Source organism: Pseudophryne corroboree, chromosome 3 (assembly GCF_028390025.1).
Source record: "Pseudophryne corroboree isolate aPseCor3 chromosome 3, aPseCor3.hap2, whole genome shotgun sequence".
Taxonomy (NCBI): domain Eukaryota; kingdom Metazoa; phylum Chordata; class Amphibia; order Anura; family Myobatrachidae; genus Pseudophryne; species Pseudophryne corroboree.
Window position 1 is genome coordinate 46,068,320 of NC_086446.1, and position 21,504 is coordinate 46,089,823.

A 21,504-nucleotide genomic window follows, 5' to 3' on the forward strand; every position below is an offset into this window, starting at 1 on the left:
AAATAGTGCCCCCCCTCTCTTGTTTTACCCTGTTTCTGTAGTGCAGGACTGCAGGGGAGAGTCAGGGAGCTGTCCTTCCAGCGGAGCTGTGAGGGAAAATGGCGCTTGTGTGCTGAGGAGATAGGCTCCGCCCCCTTCTCGGCGGCCTTTTCTCCCGTTTTTTTCAGGAAACCTGGCAGGGGTTAAATGCATCCATATAGCCCAGGAGCTATATGTGATGCATTTCTTTAGCCATATAAGGTTTTAAACAGTGTTTGATTGCGTCTCAGGGCGCTCCCCCCCAGCGCCCTGCACCCTCAGTGACCGGAGTGTGAAGTGTGCTGAGAGCAATGGCGCACAGCTGCGGTGCTGTGCGCTACCTTATTTGAAGACAGGAACGTCTTCTGCCGCCGATTTCACCGGACCTCTTCGCTCTTCTGGCTCTGTAAGGGGACCGGCGGCGCGGCTCCGGGACCCATCTAGGCTGAACCTGTGATCGTCCCTCTGGAGCTAATGTCCAGTAGCCAAGAAGCCCAATCCACTCTGCACGCAGGTGAGTTCGCTTCTTCTCCCCTTAGTCCCACGATGCAGTGAGCCTGTTGCCAGCAGGACTCACTGAAAATAGAAAAACCTATTTAAACTTTTACTCTAAGCAGCTAAGGAGAGCCACCTAGCATGCACCCTTCTCGTTCGGGCACAAAAATCTAACTGAGGCTTGGAGGAGGGTCATAGGGGGAGGAGCCAGTGCACACCAGCTAGTCATAAAGCTTTTACTTTTGTGCCCAGTCTCCTGCGGAGCCGCTATTCCCCATGGTCCTTACGGAAGTCCCAGCATCCACTAGGACGTCAGAGAAATTTACTGTTAATCACAAAAAATGTGTTCATGTGTCCTTAAAAATATTGGACAGATATATTCAGACTTTATACCTCGAATATCTTGTTCTAAAGCATGACGTGTTCAAGGACAAGGCAACGCCAGATGTATCCAAGGCTAATTGGAAAGAAGTTTATGTCCGAAAGACTGATAAACGAAGCACTAACCATTTTCTAGAATGTTCTAATTGCTAATTATAATCTTGTATGACAATTGATGTATTACAGTTTTTGAGACATACATGGTGTATTCTGATTGGCTAAATGTATTGGCAAACATGAATCCTTTGTCCTCCAGCTATAAAATAAACCTTATATGGCCCCTAAGGCAGGTCAACTATGGACTGCTTAGGTTACACATGATCCTGTGTCACCTTTTCATTCACTGATCTCCAACCGGTTGCAAAAGAAACAGAATTCTGACTGATGACTGCAGAGAGTTTATAGACCAGACCTGAATAGGTTAACATAACCTAACAAGATCCAGAAGGTCCGCGTACCAAGCCCTTCTCGGCCAGTCTGGAGCAATCAGGATCGCTTGAACCCTTGTTCTCCTTATGAGCTTTAGTATTCTTGGGATGAGTGGGAGTAGTGGAAACATGTACACCGACTGGAATACCCACGGAGGCACCACGGCGTCCAATGCCACTGCCTGTGGGTCCTTCGACCTGGAACAATAACGTTGAAGCTTCTTGTTGAGACGAGAGGCCATCATGTCTATTTGGGGTAATCCCCAAAGGTCTGTTATGTCTTGGAGAGTGTGAGGCAGCTCCAGGGTGGGAACACTAGCAGTAGATCGTGCCTGGAGCTGGGGGAGGGGCTACAGGTCAAGCACCTTATCCCCTATGCTGGTCCTCACCACCAGATACTATGGAGCCTTATTAAAATGGATATTTTACTTATCCGACCTATGCTCCCATGCTCTGGCGGATATAGAGGGGTCCCTGCACGGCCACAGTGTCCACGCCAGCGTCGCGATCCGTCTCCTTAGGCCGAGACCGGAACACGATTTAATGGCGGGTCCCACCTGGGGGACCCTCTTACCTCATCTCTTAGAAGCAGCCACGCGATCCAGGAGAGCGTCTGCGGTGGTATACCTAGGAACCGGAGCACCTTCGCCGCAAGTACCCAGGAACAGAACCAACAGGAGTATGCAACGCCGCTGAGGAGGTGATGGAACCGTAGCACAGAATGTCACAATGTCATCTAAAAAGCTTTTTCAGGGTTGCCTACCTGCAGCATCCCTGTTAAGTGACCTGCTTCACGAAGACACCAACTCTAAAACTGAGCTCCTGTGCCTAGAGGTGGGGTTATATAGAGGAGGCACCGCAAAACCTCCTGGGACAGTTTAAAGCTTTAGCCTGTTGGTGCCTCTGCATCAAGATCCATCTCTACACCCCTGATGTATTCCCTGTAGAACACAGTGTACCGCACTGCAGAAATAATAATACCACATATCAGTGTGTGCCGGGAGCTGTGTTATTCCCCCTCATATATCACTGTACAGTCCCCTCTCCCCTATATAATAATACCACATATCAGTGTGTGCCGGGAGCTGTGTTATTCCCCTCATATATCACTGTACAGTCCCCTCTCCCCTATATAATAATACCACATATCAGTGTGTGCCGGGAGCTGTGTTATTCCCCTCATATATCACTGTACAGTCCCCTCTCCCCTATATAATAATAATATCACATATCAGTGTGTGCCGGGGGCTGTGTTATTCCCCCTCATATATCACTGTACAGTCCCCTCTCCCCTATATAATAATACCACATATCAGTGTGTGCCGGGGGCTGTGTTATTCCCTCTTATATATCACTGTACGGTCCCCTCTCCCCTATGTAATATCATTACCACATATCAGTGTGTGCCGGGAACTGTGTTATTCCCCCTCATATATCACTGTACAGTCCCCTCTCCCCTATATAATAATACCACATATCAGTGTGTGCCGGGGGCTGTGTTATTCCCTCTCATATATCACTGTATGGTCCCCTCTCCCCTATATAATTATACCACATATCAGTGTGTGCCGGGGGCTGTGTTATTCCCCCTCATATATCACTGTACGGTCCCCTCTCCCCTATGTAATATCATTACCACGTATCAGTGTGTGCCGGGGGCTGTGTTATTCCCTTTCATATATCACTGTACGGTCCTCTCTACCCTATATAATAATACCACATATCAGTGTGTGCCGGGGGCTGTGTTATTCCCCCTCATATATCACTGTACGGTCCCCTCTCCCCTATATAATAATACCATATATCAGTGTGTGCCGGGGGCTGTGTTATTCCCCCTCATATATCACTGTACGGTCCCCTCTCCCCTATATAATAATAATACCACATATCAGTGTGTGCCGGGAGCTGTGTTATTCCCCCTCATATATCACTGTACAGTCCCCTCTCCCCTATATAATAATACCACATATCAGTGTGTGCCGGGGGCTGTGTTATTCCCTCTCATATATCACTGTACGGTCCCCTCTCCCCTATGTAATATCATTACCACATATCAGTGTGTGCCGGGAACTGTGTTATTCCCCCTCATATATCACTGTACAGTCCCCTCTCCCCTATATAATAATACCACATATCAGTGTGTGCCGGGGGCTGTGTTATTCCCTCTCATATATCACTGTATGGTCCCCTCTCCCCTATATAATTATACCACATATCAGACGTGGGTCATATGCAAGGGACCCTACTCTGTTGATTTCAGGTGTCAAATTTGTGACAGAAGACTCATTAACCCTTGCGAAACTGAATGATCTGAATAAGAAGCTGGAGTTCGAATAAGAAGTGAATAAGAAGCTGGAGCTTGAATAAGAAGTGAATAAGAAGCTGGAGCTTGAATAAGAAGTGAATAAGAAGCTGGCCGAATAAGAAGCTAACTTCAGCCTCGTACATATCAGTGTGTGCCGGGGGCTGTGTTATTCCCCCTCATATATCACTGTACGGTCCCCTCTCCCCTATGTAATATCATTACCACATATCAGTGTGTGCCGGGGGCTGTGTTATTCCCTTTCATATATCACTGTACGGTCCTCTCTACCCTATATAATAATACCACATATCAGTGTGTGCCGGGGGCTGTGTTATTCCCTCTCATATATCACTGTACGGTCCCCTCTCCCCTATATAATAATACCATATATCAGTGTGTGCCGGGGCTGTGTTATTCCCCCTCATATATCACTGTACAGTCCCCTCTCCCCTATATAATAATAATACCACATATCAGTGTGTGCTGGGAGCTGTGTTATTCCCCCTCATATATCACTGTACGGTCCCCTCTCCCCTATATAATAATACCATATATCAGTGTGTGCCGGGGCTGTGTTATTCCCCCTCATATATCACTGTACGGTCCCCTCTCCCCTATATAATAATACCACATATCAGTGTGTGCCGGGAGCTGTGTTATTCCCATCATATATCACTGTACAGTCCCCTCTCCCCTATATAATAATAATACCACATATCAGTGTGTGCCGGGAGCTGTGTTATTCCTCCTCATATATCACTGTACGGTCCCCTCTCCCCTATATAATAATACCACATATCAGTGTGTGCCGGGGGCTGTGTTATCCCCCCCATATATCACTGTACAGTCCCCTCTCCCCTATATAATAATAATACCACATATCAGTGTGTGCCGGGGGCTGTGTTATTCCCCCTCATATATCACTGTACGGTCCCCTCTCCCCTATATAATAATAATACCACATATCAGTGTGTGCCGGGGGCTGTGTTATTCCCCCTCATATATCACTGTACGGTCCCCTCTCCCCTATATAATAATAATACCACATATCAGTGTGTGCCGGGGGCTGTGTTATTCCCCTCATATATCACTGTACAGTCCCCTCTCCCCTATATAATAATACCAAATATCAGTGTGTGCCGGGTGCTGTGTTATTCCCCCTCATATATCACTGTACAGTCCCCTCTCCACTATATAATAATAATACCACATATCAGTGTGTGCCGGGGGCTGTGTTATTCCCCCTCATATATCACTGTACGGTCCCCTCTCCCCTATATAATAATAATACCACATATCAGTGTGTGCCGGGGGCTGTGTTATCCCCCCCATATATCACTGTACAGTCCCCTCTCCCCTATATAATAATAATACCACATATCAGTGTGTGCCGGGAGCTGTGTTATTCCCCCTCATATATCACTGTACAGTCCCCTCTCCCCTATATAATAATAATACCACATATCAGTGTGTGCCGGGAGCTGTGTTATTCCTCCTCATATATCACTGTACGGTCCCCTCTCCCCTATATAATAATACCACATATCAGTGTGTGCCGGGGGCTGTGTTATCCCCCCCATATATCACTGTACAGTCCCCTCTCCCCTATATAATAATAATACCACATATCAGTGTGTGCCGGGGGCTGTGTTATTCCCCCTCATATATCACTGTACGGTCCCCTCTCCCCTATATAATAATAATACCACATATCAGTGTGTGCCGGGGGCTGTGTTATTCCCCTCATATATCACTGTACAGTCCCCTCTCCCCTATATAATAATACCAAATATCAGTTCAGTGTGTGCCGGGTGCTGTGTGATTCCCCCTCATATATCACTGTACAGTCCCCTCTCCACTATATAATAATAATACCACATATCAGTGTATGCCGGGAGCTGTGTTATTCCCCTCATATATCACTGTACGGTCCCCTCTCCCCTATATAATAATATCATATAGAGTTGTTACCTGTTGTAATGAAGATCTCCAAAGAGGCGGCTGAGGACTCCCTAACTCCGCCCCCTCTTCTGCGTCACTCCTTTAGGCTCTAACAACCTATTACGTATTAGAGACTACAGGAAAATGGCCGCCGCCCATATGAGGACACTGATTGTACCAAGGTTGATTACTCGAGTGATGCTGATGACCTGTGTGATGCAGCTGCCACTATGTACATGACGTCCGAAGTATAATCTGCCGCCTGATTGGCTTCTCGGTGCGTCAGTCTCAGCACTAAATGGGATGGGGCGGTAGCTGTAGCCATAGTGAAAATGGGTGGGAGGAGCCGGAAAGACAGCTGTGCGATGCGATTGGCTGACGTGGGGTGAGTGGGAGGGGACAGCAGCGGGGTGGGCGTGTCAGTAGTATAATAGGAGGTAGAGCCTTCAGGGACAGTAACCATGGCTACAGAGAGACGCTGAAGAGGCCCCGCCCCTCCCCATAGTAACACTGGCTGTCATGTGACTAATGAGGGATATATAATAATCTCCTGACAGTATTAGTAACAGGTAGTAATGTGCTGCTCTGTCCCCAATATGTCCCCCCGGGCAGTGTCCTGTGTTATTATATATCAGCTATGGCTTATACTGCAGCCTGTGGTGTCACCTCACTGTACCGCAGGAGGAGCAGCCTGTGGTGTCACCTCACTGTACCGCAGGGGGAGCAGCCTGTGGTGTCACCTTACTGTACCGCAGGGGGAGCGGCCTGTGGTGTCACCTTACTGTACCGCAGGGGGAGCGGCCTGTGGTGTCACCTTACTGTACCGCAGGGGGAGCAGCCTGTGGTGTCACCTCACTGTACTGCAGGGGGAGCGGCCTGTGGTGTCACCTCACTGTACCGCAGGGGGAGCGGCCTGTGGTGTCACCTTACTGTACCGCAGGGGGAGCGGCCTGTGGTGTCACCTTACTGTACCGCAGGGGGAGCGGCCTGTGGTGTCACCTTACTGTACTGCAGGGGGAGCGGCCTGTGGTGTCACCTTACTGTACTGCAGGGGGAGCGGCCTGTGGTGTCACCTTACTGTACCGCAGGGGGAGCTGCCTGTGGTATCACCTCACTGTACCGTAGGGGGAGCGGCCTGTGGTATCACCTCACTGTACTGCAGGTGGAGCGGCCTGTGGTGTCATCTCACTGTACTGCAGGGGGAGCGGCCTGTGGTGTCACCTCACTGTACTGCATGGGGAGCAGCCTGTGGTGTCACCTCACTGTACCGCAGGGGGAGCAGCCTGTGGTGTCACCACACAGTTGATGCTAGATTCAAGTGGGCTAAGGGACCTTTTCTGTCAGGGGGAGGAGCAATCCTCTACTATCCACGCCACCAACTATTACCTTTCGTAATCAGGTGGCGAGCGTACTTTTCGGGTACTCTGTTCGCCCGTAGCTCCTCCCCCTGGTGACGTGTCTCCTCCCCTAGGTACGTTAGAAGGTCCCTTTTCCCACTCCGATATAGAATTAACCTTCACCTCACTGTACCGCAGGGGGAGCAGCCTGTGGTGTCACCTTCCTGTACTGCAGGGGGAGCAGCCTGTGGTGTCACCTCACTGTACCGCAGGGGGAGCGGCCTGTGGTGTCACCTCACTGTACCGCAGGGGGAGCGGCCTGTGTTGTCACATCACTGTACCGCAGGGGGAGCGGCCTGTGGTGTCACCTTACCTAGGATTGTATTGCATAGCAGTGTTGTAGTGTATAAGTAAATTGAACATGTTTTTTTTCTCTGTTAAGATTCTGTTGTCTGCCATGTTGGTATGTAATGTTTGTGTAAGATAATTTATTGCCTGGACTGTATTGGGAGGAGTTGCAATCATTGCATTCACATGGCAAACTTTACTATATAACATTTATGTCAGTTCTTCCATGGAAGTGCTGGCATAAAAGGGCTATTATAGTAATAATATTAGTGTTACACCTGCGTTAAACTGAAGGGAAACATCTACAAACCAAAGCTACCACATATGGACTGCATTGATGCCTCAAAAGTATGTCATTCATTTGCTGTTAAAATGTAATTAACATCTGTGTTTTTGAACTCTGAAATGGACAATCTGCTCACTACATTTCTTTCTTTATGCAAACCCTTCTATGGGGTTTATTTACTAAGATTCGTATTTTTCAGAATCATGTTCAAGTTCAAATGCGACTGACATCGACAGTGTAATCTTGCAACTTTTTGAATTGATTACGACTCATTTACTAAGCATTCGTATTCGTATTTTTTGTATCTTCCGATGTCGATGTCATTCGTGCTTTTCTGCTGTAGAATGCGGCCGCGTTTAGTTTTTTCGCGGCCGCGTTGGGGGGTTTTTTACGACTGCGTCACAAGTCTGTTACGGCAGTGTTTTGGAATTTGCGGCCGCGTTTTGACTTCTAAGTTTCGTTTTCGTCACGCGGCCGTGATTGGTTGTATTCGTCAAGGAGGAGTGTCTGTGCATGTTACTATAAAAACGCCCCAAACACTCCGCACCTCGTGGGTTTAGCTAGTGGAGAGGAGAGAGGAAGGTGTATTTGGAGTTGGTGAGTTTGGTGGAGTTTTTGGTGGATTTGGAGAGGAGTTTGGTGATTGTTGAGTGCTGTACTGTGTGTGTTAGTAGTCTTGTGAACTTTGTAGTATTGTTTTTTACCAGTTTGTAAACTTTTTTGTCCTTGTTGTTTTTTTTCAGTCTTTTGTCTTTGTTTGTGAGTGAGTGAGCGTGTGTGTTGGCTGTGTGGTGTGTAGTAGGAGTAGTGGAGGAGTGTGTTTTGTGTTTTTTTTTTCAGTGTTTTCTGTTGTTTGTCATGTCCGACTCAGAGGTCAGTGTGGTGGCGGAGGTTAGTGAGGTGGAGGCTGGTAGTGAGGTGGAGGCTCGTAGTGAGGTGGAGGCTGGTAGTGAGGTGGAGGGGGGTAGTGAGAGGGAGGAGGTGAGTGAGGAGGAGGAGGAGGGGGTGCCTGTTGCTGGATTTTCCAGTGATAGTGATGGTGTTGTGGCTCCGCAGCCACGCACCACTACCAAGACTGGCAGGAATATAAAGTTCAGCTATGCTGAAAACATGGCGTTGGTGCGTGAGCTGATGAAGCACCATCGCCAATTGTTTGGTCAGGATGCTGCCAGGGTGTCCTCCCGCAGGAAGTCTGCCCTGTGGGGGCAAGTCATACTTGCTGTCAATAGTGAGGGTGTGGTGAGGCGGACAGAGGACACGTGCCGCAAGCGTTTCTATGATATCAAGCGGCGTGTCAAGGCCAAGATGGCCAAAGAGTCAAAAGCTGCACGTAGGACCGGAGGTGGCCCACCTTTACGTGTCGCCTATCGGGACTGGGAGGAGCCTGTGCGGGCATTGATTCCTGGCGAAGTGGTGTCTGCTACTCATGTCCGGGATTCGGACCGACCCACGCAGGATGGTAAGTTTGTTTGGTAATGTTGATATTAAAATGTATTTTTTTTTTTTTTTTAGTATTTTTTTGTGCAATTTTTAGGGCTTATTTTTGTTTTTTTTAAAGATTGCAGGCCTATGCTCCCTTAAGGTGTGTTTTTTGTATTACAAAAAATTTTTCAGCTTGCATATGTTGTTTGTAAATTTTTGGCCCTATTTTTGGCGATAATGCTGTAACATGTGTGTTTGTTTGTATGCCTCATTTTGAATTAACTTAAACAGACCACTTAAAAGCTGGTCAATTTTAAAAACATTACATTTTGTTTAACTTGGAAAGTACTGAATCTCTGCAATATTTTTAAACATTTATGTTTGCAGAGAAAAAAAAGTGTGGCCCACATGAATTACATTTTGATTTTCTACTCCAAAAAAAAAAATTGACGCTCTTAAGCTTTTTATTGTTGTGGAAACCAAAACAAATATATGCTTACAGTACATCAATGGTTTTCACTGGGTCCTTTTTAAAAAAAAAAAAAAAATAATGTTGGTGTTCCTTTTTTCACAGTCACACAGACCAGCCGCCCAGACAGGCCTCAGACCAGTCGTGATGATGCCGGTGTTGCAGGTAAGTCTTCACTGTAGTCACATATTCTGAAAACACATAGAAGTTCAAAATATTAATTTTTACATTTCCACCTAGGTTCTGCTTCTGGAAGCCGACCTCCTGTAAGGCGCCCATCACAGGGCTCGGGCCACTTACCCAGGAGGCCAACTAAGACTCGGCGTCTTGGGTCTGATTCTGCACCTCCATCATCCCCACCCAGGCGAAGGCTATCGGCAGTGTCATCCCAGCCACCACTGGCACTATTGGCGAGTTCGCAGAGTGATGAGCCCAGATCACCTCAGTTATCTGGTGAGTAAAATTGGATAAAAAACACATAAGCAATAATATACACAGTACATTTATGATGTTGTTAGTTGGTTTGGAGTTTACATGTTTTCCCCTGCAATCAATGTGATGTAATGTCTTCAATTGCTCAAGGTGATTTGCTTAAAATAAATAAGGTCTTAGTGGATGGTCTAGACAATCTAGTTGTTTGTAAAAAACAGATTTGAGGATACATTAAGCACACACACGTTCTCATTGTTCAAAATTATGAAGTCAATTAAATTTTAGTTCAAAACCCAAAAGCCAAAATAGTGATCACACATCGTCCCTGTCCAGTATGTAGATGGCTTACTTGCTCTGCTCCTCGGCACTATACAGGTAAGTAGTCTATCTCGTGGTGAGGGGAGGGAATCTAACAGTGTAATGTTGTGGAGGGAAGTTAGTTAGGTGAGGAATATGCAAATTTGACAATGTCTGTGCCTGTGTGGGGTTTATGTTTGAAAAAAGTGCAAAATTGTTAACGTAGAGAACAACAAGAGGTAATATTACAAAAATGTCTTATTAGGAATGTATTAATGTGTTGTATTAGCCACGCCAAATTTAAAAACAAACAACATTGCATGTTGCCTCCCCCATACAGAGCCCAACTTGATGTCCGGTGACGAGCAGCAGGGACCAGAACAACAGCCATCATTCACACTGCAACTTACAGCTGTTGATCCAAGCATGCCAATCCAGTTGCAGGATATACCCCAACCAACCAGCAGTCCACAACTGGCACAAGCTCCGCCCCAAACCCAAATTCCTGACGACTTTTGGGCAAGTTGGACAAGCCAACAGGCCCAAAGCAATGCCACCCTCACCCAACACACACAACACCTTGCCAGTCTGCCCCATCATCTTCCGCGTCTTAGTCGCAACTCGGGCAGACTAATAGTACAAGTAGGGAGAATGGCGACCTCTATGGAGCAAATTAGGGCGGAAAACAGTCAAATGAACGCCAACTTAACACGCATTATAGATGACCAACAGCGACATCAGCAGGCACTTGTACAGATAATACAACACAATCAAGTGGTGAATGAGGCCTTATCCAGGATAGTAGCCAGCCACACTGCTACAAACACTCAGCTGATTGCCAGTTTGAATAATCTGAGCAGCAATATTGCTAACATGGGTGGCCATCAAGCTACCTCCAGCTCTGGAACCACAACCCCTGTTCAAACGCCAGTAACCTCCCCTGTCCGGCGTTCATCAAGAGCACGTGCCAGTGAGCCAGCACCCAGCACACACAAGAGAAAAAAATAACAGTAAACTGTTGTTAAGAAAAAATAAAAGCTTTTGTTTTAAAAACACATTCCTGTGTCCGACTCAAAAATGTATGAAGCTGGTCTGTATGTATGATGTTAGGTTTTTCAAGGGTAATGACTGTAAATGTTTTGTTAGCATCAACTAAGCACAATGGACACACCACTATAAACAACAAACAGTAAGTAACAGAACACACAATAGAAAGTATAGGAAAGTGTTTAGTGAAGGCTAATTACAGCATAATAAAACTAACCTGTAAAATATCGCAGGATCACTTCTTGACGTACCTGCCTCCCTACATTTGTACTGACACTGTCACCAGATGGTTCTAACTCCTCTGCTTGCTGGCTGCTTTCTCCCTCACCATGTGCAAGATGTTGGCTTAAACACAGATTATGGAGAAAACAGCAGCAGAACACAATCCTAGTCACCTTTGAGGGACTATACAACAAAAGGCCACCAGATTTATCAAGACACCGAAAACGTGACTTCAGCACCCCAAAACATCTTTCTATCACATTCCGTGTAGCCTTATGTGCATGATTATAACTGTGTTCAGCAGGAGAATCAGGTTGGGACAATGGAGTAAGGAGCCAAGAGTAGCAGCCGTAACCCCCATCACCTGAAAAACATATATAGTCAACATTAGGACATATGTTAGATTATTCTATCACCTCCTACAAAAACTAGGCTGTGGTTAAAAGACATACACACATAACATTTTCAACATACCCAACAGCCAGCCATCAGGCATTTGTCCCTCCTCAAATTTATCGAAGAGCGATGACTGACTGAGGATGAAGGAGTCATGGCAGGCACCAGGGTAACCTGCAACAACTCTCATAATTTTTAATTTTGCATCACAGACCACCTGGACATTAGTTGATTGATCCATATGCCTATTAGTATATATATACTGGCGGCCCTTAGGTGATCTCAGCTGAACGTGTGTGCAATCTATGGCCCCCAGCACATTGGGCATGCCAGCAAGCTCATAGAAAGCTACCCTGACAGCACTCCACTCCGACTCCTCGGTAGGGAAGCAGATTGAGGCTTTAATGTGTGGCTCCAACACATCCAAAACCTGAGTGGACATTAAAGAAGCTAAGGTGAGTGTCATGTTAGGTAGTCTCTACAATACTGTGGTGTTTCAAATTACACAAGCAACACTTAGCCATAACCGCATAGGTATTTGTAGACTCACCTGCATCAAATATCTTGAAAAGGTGGGCTGTGAGATCCCAATGACGTCGCCTGCCACAGCCTGGAAGCTCCCAGTAGCCATAAAGTGTAACACAGCCAGGAGTTTGTGTAGGCCTGAGACAGAGCGAGAGCGTGCTGTCTCAGGGTCTATGCCCAGTTTGACAAGGTCATACAGGTGGAAAATGTTGTTTCTATTTAGGCGGAACATCTGTATGACCCTATCATCGGACAATGCATTTAAGTTTAAACGCCCTTTAAAAAAACGAGGCTGGCGCAGCCTCCGCGGTACCTGGACAACCTGTTGGCCATGTTCACTTACCTGGTCCTGATTCCTGGGAGCCTCATGAAGCAGTCTAACGTATCCCACAGCCAACAAAAAACCATTGCCACACACTACAGCCGCCATTTCAGAGTGAGAGTAGTTCAGAATGTGGCTGAAACACTTTTATAGGCCCAAAAAATCAGGTGTGAGTAATGGAAAATTAAGTTCACATGTAAACGCGGTTTTCAAAGGCTGGCGCGTTTTTTTTTAGGAAAAAAATGCGAATCGTAATTTTTCGCGGCCGCAAAAGCATTTTCGCGGCAGCAAATACAATTACGAATGGTTAGTAAATGACCGAGATTCACATCTAAACAGGCGTAATTTGACCGATGGTGTATTCATTCTTAATTTTAGACTTGGACAAGGAAAAAAATACGAATGCCCTCATCACTGCCGTAAATACTGTTTAGTAAATGACCGAGATGACACTTAGAAGAAAAAACGCCATCACGGTCAAAATCGGGAGCTTAGTAAATATACCCCTATGTTTTTAAAGTTTGTGATGTAATGACTTGCTTGTAATTGGTATTTCTTGTGTGGGGAAGTTGTTCAGTGAATCATAGGCCCTCATTCCGAGTTGTTCGCTCGGAGATTTTCATCGCATCGCAGTGAAATTCCGCTTAGAGCGCATGCGCAAAGTTCGCACTGCGACTGCGCCAAGTAACTTTACTAAGAAGAAAGTAGTTTTACTCACGGTGTTTTCATCGCTCCGGCGATCGTAATGTGATTGACAGGAAATGGGTGTTACTGGGCGGAAACACGGCGTTTAAGGGGCGTGTGGCTGAAAACGCTACCGTTTCCGGAAAAAACGCAGGCGTGTCTGGAGAAACGGTGGGAGTGCTTGGCCGAACGCTGGGTGTGTTTATGACGTCAGCCGGGACCGAAAAGCACTGAACTGATCGCACAGGCAGAGTAAGTCTGGAGTTACTCAAAAACTGCTAACTCGTTTGTGATCGCAATATTGCGCATACATCGGTCGCACATTTAAGAAGTTTAGATTCACTCCCAGTAGGCGGCGGCTTAGCGTGTGTAACTCTGCTATAATCGCCTTGCGAGCGAACAACTCGGAATGAGGGCCATAGTTTATTGTTGCAGGCTGTCTATGAGGTAATCAGCTCCAATATGTAAATTAACAGGAGCTGATTGGCTGGTGAGTTATCACCTTGCACGTATCACTGGTTTATCACTTCCTTATGCTTTCCCCAGGCTTAATACATCTGCCCCTATATCCTATAATCATTTGGACCATTGGTATTCAAGTGTAGTCTGTCTTAAGGGACCTACACACTTTGTGATAACCATGATAGATATGAAGGATATCGTTAAAAAATGAACAATAAGTCATTCATATCGATCAGTGTGTATGCACCAACGATGAACGAAGCCAATCCCCACAAGTCGTTCATCGTTGGTCAATCATCGCTTATATATGCAATCCAATTTGGACGATGTATTGTACTGTCGTTTTGGCCATAGATATCGTCCAGTGTGTATGCAAAAATCGTTGGGGAAAGATCGACCAAAGATAATATCATTGGTCGTTAAAATCGCTGAAATCGCCCAGTGTGTAGAGCCCGTTAAACAGACTTACTATGGGGTATATGCAATTGCGGTCGAATTCCCGAAATTGACTTAAAACGGGACTTTTTTGGCCCAAAAAAATAATCGACAATGCAATTCAGTACTTTCCGTCAAAAAAACGGACTTTCAAAATTCGACTTTTTGAAATTCGACATTTGTCGAATTCGACATTTCTGCAATGGTACAAATACGGCAATTCGCCAAAAGTATATTCAATTGAAGTTTGGAAATTCGACAACAGTGCTTTTAGACAGTAAATTCGTCAATTCCCCCACTTTGGTGGGGGAATCTAATACAAAAAATGTAAAACATGTTTTTTTTGGTGTTTTTTTTTATTGGTAATAGCATATCTATTTATATTAGAAGGAATTAGGTACTTGGTTTGTCTATTTTGGAGGCACAAGTATTATTTATATATTTTTAAAAATATATATATATTTTTTTTAAATGGAATGGTAAAATCCTGAAAAAAAAATGGCGTGGGTTCCCCCTTCCAAAGCATAACCAGCCTCGGGCTCTTCGAGCCGGTCCTGGTTCTAAAAATCCAGGGGGGAGAAATGACAGGGGATCCCCCGTATTTTTAAAACCAGCACCGGGCTCTGCGCCTGGTGCTGGTGCAAAAAATACGGCGGACAAAAAGAGTTGGGGTCCCCTGTATTTTTTACACCAGCATCATGCTCCACTGGCTGGACAGATAATGCCACAGCCGGGGGTCACTTTTATACAGCGCCCTGCGGCCGTGGCATTAAATATCCAACTAGTCACCCCTGGCCGGGGTACCCTGGGGGAGTGGGGACCCCTTCAATCAAGGGGTCCCCCCCCACAGCCACCCAAGGGCCAGGGGTGAAGCCCGAGGCTGTCCCCCCCATCCAAGGGCTGCAGATGGGGGGCTGTTAGCATTGAGAAATTTGAAAGAATATTGATTTTTCCAGTAGTACTACAAGTCCCAGCAAGCCTCCCCTGCAAGCTGGTACTTGGAGAACCACAAGTACCAGCATGCGGGAGAAAAACGTGCCCGCTGGTACCTGTAGTTCTACTGGAAAAAAATACCCAAATAAAAACAGGAGACGCACACCATGATAGTACAACTTTATTACACACATGTCGACACACACATACTTACCTATGTTCACACGCCGACCTCTGTCCACTTGTCCAAGTAGAATCCACGTGTACCTGTGAATAAAATTATACTCACCTGATCCAGTGTCCAGGTTATAATCCACGTACTTGGCAAACAAAAAAAACGAACACCCGGACCAAACGGACTGAAAGGGGTCCCATGTTTACACATGGGACCTCTTTCCACGAATGCCGGGACCCCACGTGACTTCTGTCACAGAAGGTCCCTTCAGCCAATCAGGAAGCACTACTTCGTGGCACTCACCTGATTGGCTGTATGCGCGTCTGCTGTCAGACAGCGCATCGCACAGCTCCCTCCATTACTTTCAATGGTGGGAACTTTGCGGGTAGCGGTGGGGTTACCCGCAGTCAGCCGCTGACCGCGGGTGACCTCAACGCTGACGCAAAGTTCCCACCATTGAAACTAATGGAGGGAGCTGTGCGATGCGCTGTCTGATAGCAGACGCGCATAGCCAATTGGCAGAGTGCCAGGACGTTGCGCTCGCTGATTGGCTGAAGAGACCTTTCTGTGACAGCAGTCACGGGGGGAGTCTCTGCATTCGGGGAAAGGGGTCCCATGTATAAACATGGGACCCCTTTCAGTCCGGCTGGTTCGGGTGTTCGTTTTTTTTTTTTTGCCAAGTACGAGGATTATTGTAAAAGATCCGGACACTGGATTGAGGTGAGTATAATTTTTTTCACAGGTACCCCGGATTCTTCAGTGACAAGGGGGGCGTGGCAGTCGGCGGGTCAACATAGGTATGTATGTGTCGGCATGTATGAAATAAAATTTTACTTTCACGGTGTGTGTCTCCTGTTTTTATTTGGGTATTTTTTTTCAGTAGAACTACAGGTACCAGCGGGCCCGTTTTCCTCCTGCATGCTGGTACTTGTGGTTCTCCAAGTACCAGCTTGCGGGGAGGCTTGCTGGGACTTGTAGTACTACAGGAAAAACCAATATTCTTTCAAATTTCTCAAGGCTATCAGCCCCCCATCTGCAGCCCTTGGATGGGGGGGGGACAGCTTCGGGCTTCACCCCTGGCCCTTGGGTGGCTGGGGGGGACCCCTTGATTAAAGGGGTCCCCACTCCCCCAGGGTACCCCGGCCAGGGGTGACTAGTTGGATATTTAATGCCACGGCCGCAGGGCGCTGTATAAAAGTGACCCCCGGCTGTGGCATTATCTGTCCAGCTAGTGGAGCCCGATGCTGGTGTAAAAAATACGGGGGACCCCTACTCTTTTTGTCCGCCGTATTTTTTGCACCAGTACCAGGCGCAGAGCCCGGTGCTGGTTTTAAAAATACGGGGGATCCCCTGTCATTTCCCCCCCTGGATTTTTAGAACCAGGACCGGCTCGAAGAGCCCGAGGCTGGTTATGCTTTGGAGGGGGGACCCCACGTAATTTTTTTTCCGGGTTTTTTACAGTTTTTTTACCGTTTTTAAAAAATCGGATAAAAATCCGTTAAATCGGCCGTTTTTCGACAGCGGGACTGTCAAATCCGTTTTTTATTGAATATGGTCAATTTTGACACCCACTTGCCGAAATTAGACGGTCGAATTGTGTTGAATTAAAAAACGGCCGAAAAATTGCCGCGATTCGCATATACCCCTATATCTTTACATTTAGTGCAGTGTAGCCGTGGTGTAAAGGACAAAGTGATTTCTGAACAGTAAAAAAAAAAAAGTGAACAAACATTGAAGAACAAAACCAAAAAACCACAGGTGCCTTTATTGCACAGAAGAAATTGCTGCTTTCCCAGGGGTAATTGGTTTATAAACCCCTCCTAATCAGTAGAACAAGAAAAAGCAAAAGGAAAGTGCTAATTTGATCTGTAGTAGATTTTATTATTAAATGGTTAATTATGAAAACTAAAGTTAATACCGGCCAGTATCAATAAAATTGACTCACATTTTAGTAAAACACATATACATTACACCCATCCATACAGACAGTGACCTGCAAAAACTGTAATATAACTGCAAACCAAGTCTTTGTATAAAAGTCCTTGAATGATACTTTCTATTATGGCTACAAGTTTACTGTTCAGTCCACATGTCCAATGTAGCAATAAAAGCATGCTCTTGAAAGCTCCTTTCTTTGCAGTTGATAAATGCCTGTTACTTTAGTAATGGAATTAATAGCTTTTTGTGAGTTTTAACTGCCAAATTAGTTTGATAATAAGCAGTCATGCGTGGCCATGCAAAAATAGTCTATGCTAAATCCAGAGCTATTGTCAGCAGATAATATATCTCAGCATATTTTTTATGGATCAGTCAGCAAACCTATTTCACCGCAGTTGGATGATTACCCTCCCCGGCTGGAGTCCGTAGATCACCTCTATGCCAACGATGTTCCTCCCGGCTGCTTGCTCACCATCAGCTTTCTCAGGAGTATATGGTCACTTCTCCACCTTGTGCCCCTCTTTGCACTCGGGTATATTATTAACCAGACGGCTGGTAAATGTATCTCCGCTATACCGTGTATGTGGGAGACGAAACAGACGCGTTTCCCTGCCTTTAAACCTCGGCGGCTTCCTCAGTGTGAGTCACTGATCCATAAAAAATATGCTGACAGTAGCTCTCATAAATCTCTCATATTGATTCAGCCAGTCACTCAGTTCTGCCAGCCAGTCTCTATTGTTATCACCAGTGTCCCAACGCGCCGCATTACAGGGAAGTAGACGCACTACATAAACTACAGCTCCCAGCAGCCCTTAGCGCCGAAGCATTCCGCCCCATAGAGCTGCTGGGACCTGTAGTTTATTGCGTACATCTTCTTCCCTGTAATGCGGCGCGTTGGGACACCGGCGCAAACAATAGTGACTGCCTGCTGTGCGAGTCTCCGGCAGAGCCACTGCCCAAGGGAGGACAGCAGCTTAGCTTCTGACAGGAGAAGCATTACCCGCCCCTCCCCCACTCACAGTACCTCCGAGCTCCATCCACGGCACCCCCACACTCCCCCTCCAGCACCCGCGATAGCTCTGGACCCCCTCCCCCACCCGCAGCGACCCCGTACCTCCCGCCGCACCACTGCGTCCACCCCTCCCCCACCTGGGGCAACCCCGCAACTGCTCCTCCCCCACCTGAAGCGGGTTCGGACCACCACCCGCAGCACCCACGCACCCTCCCCTACCTGCGACCCCACCACAACCGCCCATCCCATGGCACCCCAGGATCCCATCCGCCTCTTCCCCGCACCCCCTACTCCCCCAACCACAGCACTTACTAGGTGATTCACCAGGCCCTGCGTGCGCTGTTCGCGCCGTTGCAAGGGGCTACGACCCCTTAACCATTGCACGCCCTTTGTCCGTGCAAATTTAACCACTCACACAATTATGATTGGATGTAATACTCCATATAATAAAAATATTCCACGCCACAAGGGTGTGCAAGGGTTAAGGGGGCGCAGCCCCTTATGACGGTGTGAAGAGCGCCCGTAGGGCGCGATGAATCACCTAGTACAAAAATATATACAAAGTGATAGGGAAAAATAAAGTGTTAATAAGGTGTTGGGGTGTGCCGACCTGAAGCAGCTCAGCTGCACCAACACAGGGGAAATCGCACCGCAAACCCACCCCATAAATAATAACAAATATGTCTGTGTCTGATAGCCCAGTGTAAGGCCACATGATAATGGCTCCTACAGCATCTGAGAGCCAGCTTACCCGGAGACACCCCTAACTTCTTCAATGGAGTCAGCAATTCCTCCTAATGCTGACCCATGCATCTCTGAAATACAATGCACATTTATTGGCAAGCTGCTCAATCAGATTGTGATATAGGGTTAACCCTAAATCTGCAGATATAAGCAACTAAGATCTCTGTATTATCTGATTATTATGTATTGCTATTTCTCACTCAGTGTGCATCGGAATAGCAAAATGCTTTTCTCTTGCCAATAGCAAACCACAGATATTGCTTATGCGACATTGCAATAGGTATATGCAGGTAAGCATCCTGTATGTCCAGGGATACCATATAGTACTTGGGCTCCATGGCCAGTACAATAGACCGCAGAGTGTCCATACAGAATTTGGATACTATCACAAATTTGTTCAAAGATTTGAGTTTGAGTATAGGCCGGAAAGACCCATTTGGCTTCGGAATTAGAAACAGGTTCGAATAGTATCCCTTGCCTCTCTGAGACAGCGGTACTGGCAATACTACTCCTGTGTCCAGGAGGGATTTCACAACCAAGTGTAGGATTGCGCTTTCAACGGATCCGAAGGGATAACCGTTGTGCAAAACTGGTGAGGGGGACATCTTTTGAAAGAGATTGTGTACCCATGAGAGACAACTTCCCGCACCCAGGCATCAGAAGTGGTCTTTAACCAGGCCTGGGCGAACTGCAGAAGTTGGCCTCCCACCCTGAGGTCCCCCAGGGGGAGGCCTGCCCCATCATGCAGCAGGCTTGTCTTGTTTTGAAGCATGCTGACGGGTGGCCCAAGATTGTTTAGATTTGGGCTAAGTGGTTTTGGAAGAACGAGCCTGTCTCAGGTACGCCTAACCTTTTACTTTACCTGGAGGTCGAAAGGAATGAAAAGTGGTACTCTTAGCCTTTGGAACAGAAGGATTAGTACTTGGGAGAAACGCAGTCTTGGCCGTCGCCAAGTCATTCACAATCTTGTTCAAATCCTCGCCAAATATTATGTCTCCCTTAAAAGGAAGCACCTCCAAGGTCTTCTTAGAGTCCAGATCCACCTTCCAGGACCTTAATCACAGAATCCGGCGAGCCAGGATAGATGTAGTAGACGCCTTGGCTGCCATTACGCCTGCTCCAGAGGCCGCCTTCTGAATATAGTGGGAGGCTGTGGTAATATACGACAGATATTGTCTGGCAGTGTTAGAAAAATCCTGAGATAGCTCCTCAATTGCCTGAACCCATGCTTCAATTCCTTTTACAGCCCAGGAGGCTGCCATAGTGGGTCTATGTAAGAGTGCAAATAGACTTCAGGCATCCCTCCACACACTTATCCGTCGGTTCCTTCAGGGAGGTGACGGTGGTGACAGAAAGAGTAGAGGACACCATGAGACGTGCCACGAGAGTCCATCGGCGGTGGAGTTTTCCACTTGTTACTCAATTGCGCAGGGATAGGATAACGAGCTAGCATCTTTTTAGACAGGGAAAATTTCTTTGCTGGAGACGACCAGGATTCCTGACATATGTCAATTAAAAGGTCAGAATGTGGTAAAACTACTTTACTTCTGACATTTGAATTTATCAGGTTTCTTAGGCGTAGCAGGAGGCTCCATCTCATCATCAATCTGTAGAATCAGCTTGATAGCCTCCACTAAGTCAGGAACATCAACCTGAATTGTAGATTCCTCATCGGAAGCAACTGTTTCAGTGTCTAACGGATCAGTATAATACCCATCCTCATCGGACGAATTATCCAAAATATTAGTGGATTGTGAGGAAGAAATGGCCTGCTTAGATGACCCCTTGGCCCCAGAAGGATGTGGGGTAGACTTTCGTTTAACCACAGATTGATGTAATTGTTGTAACTGGTTAGACAGAGTATCCGCCCAGGGCAGATTAACTACAGGGACAATATGTGGCTGTAATGGCACAGGAGGTCCCACAGGGGGCGTAAGGCGTGTTACAAGCATAGTCAGCATACTTGAAAATGCTGCCCAAGGTGGGTCCTGATTGGCCACAGGTGCTGCGAGCTGACTTGAAGGAGTCTATCACCCAGTGCCTGAACCCTCAGCTGAAACTTCTCCCTCAGGTATATCCGTGGAGCCAGCACTGCATGAGGCAGGAGCATCTGCGTATTTCCCGCCCTGTGTAGCAGACATTACAGGGAATGTAGCCTTAGGGCGTAACAGTACAATATAGCCAGACAAATACAAAATCTGCAAATAACCCCCTATGTTATGTGACAGTAACTACAAAGCACAAACAGAGGATTTAAGTGGTGTGAGGTGACTGAAAAACACAGTGAAAAATACAAAACAGTATATCCTGTGTAGCACTGTATATGAGACCCAGGGAACAGAATATAGTGATAGCAATACGTGTGATACACAAGAATGGAATCCACACAGCAGCTACAGGCACACTCAGTCGCAGGTACAATGCAGAAGTTCATACAAAGGAAAAGGTTG

The 21,504-nt window shown here is 46.7% G+C and overlaps 2 protein-coding genes across 2 annotated transcripts in view; both read right to left on the reverse strand.

Annotated features, from left to right (window-relative positions):
* The window catches only part of LOC135054687 (oocyte zinc finger protein XlCOF7.1-like), a 69,252-nt gene extending 63,439 nt beyond the window's left edge, over nt 1-5,813 (reverse strand). Inside the window, exon 1 of the mRNA XM_063957951.1 lies at nt 5,599-5,813. The gene's annotated coding sequence lies outside the window, so the exon portion shown is untranslated. The remainder of the gene's footprint in view (nt 1-5,598) is intronic.
* Nucleotides 1-21,504, reverse strand: part of LOC135054684 (zinc finger protein with KRAB and SCAN domains 7-like) — a 234,721-nt gene that overhangs the window by 174,128 nt on the left and 39,089 nt on the right. The gene's annotated exons all lie outside the window — the stretch shown is intronic.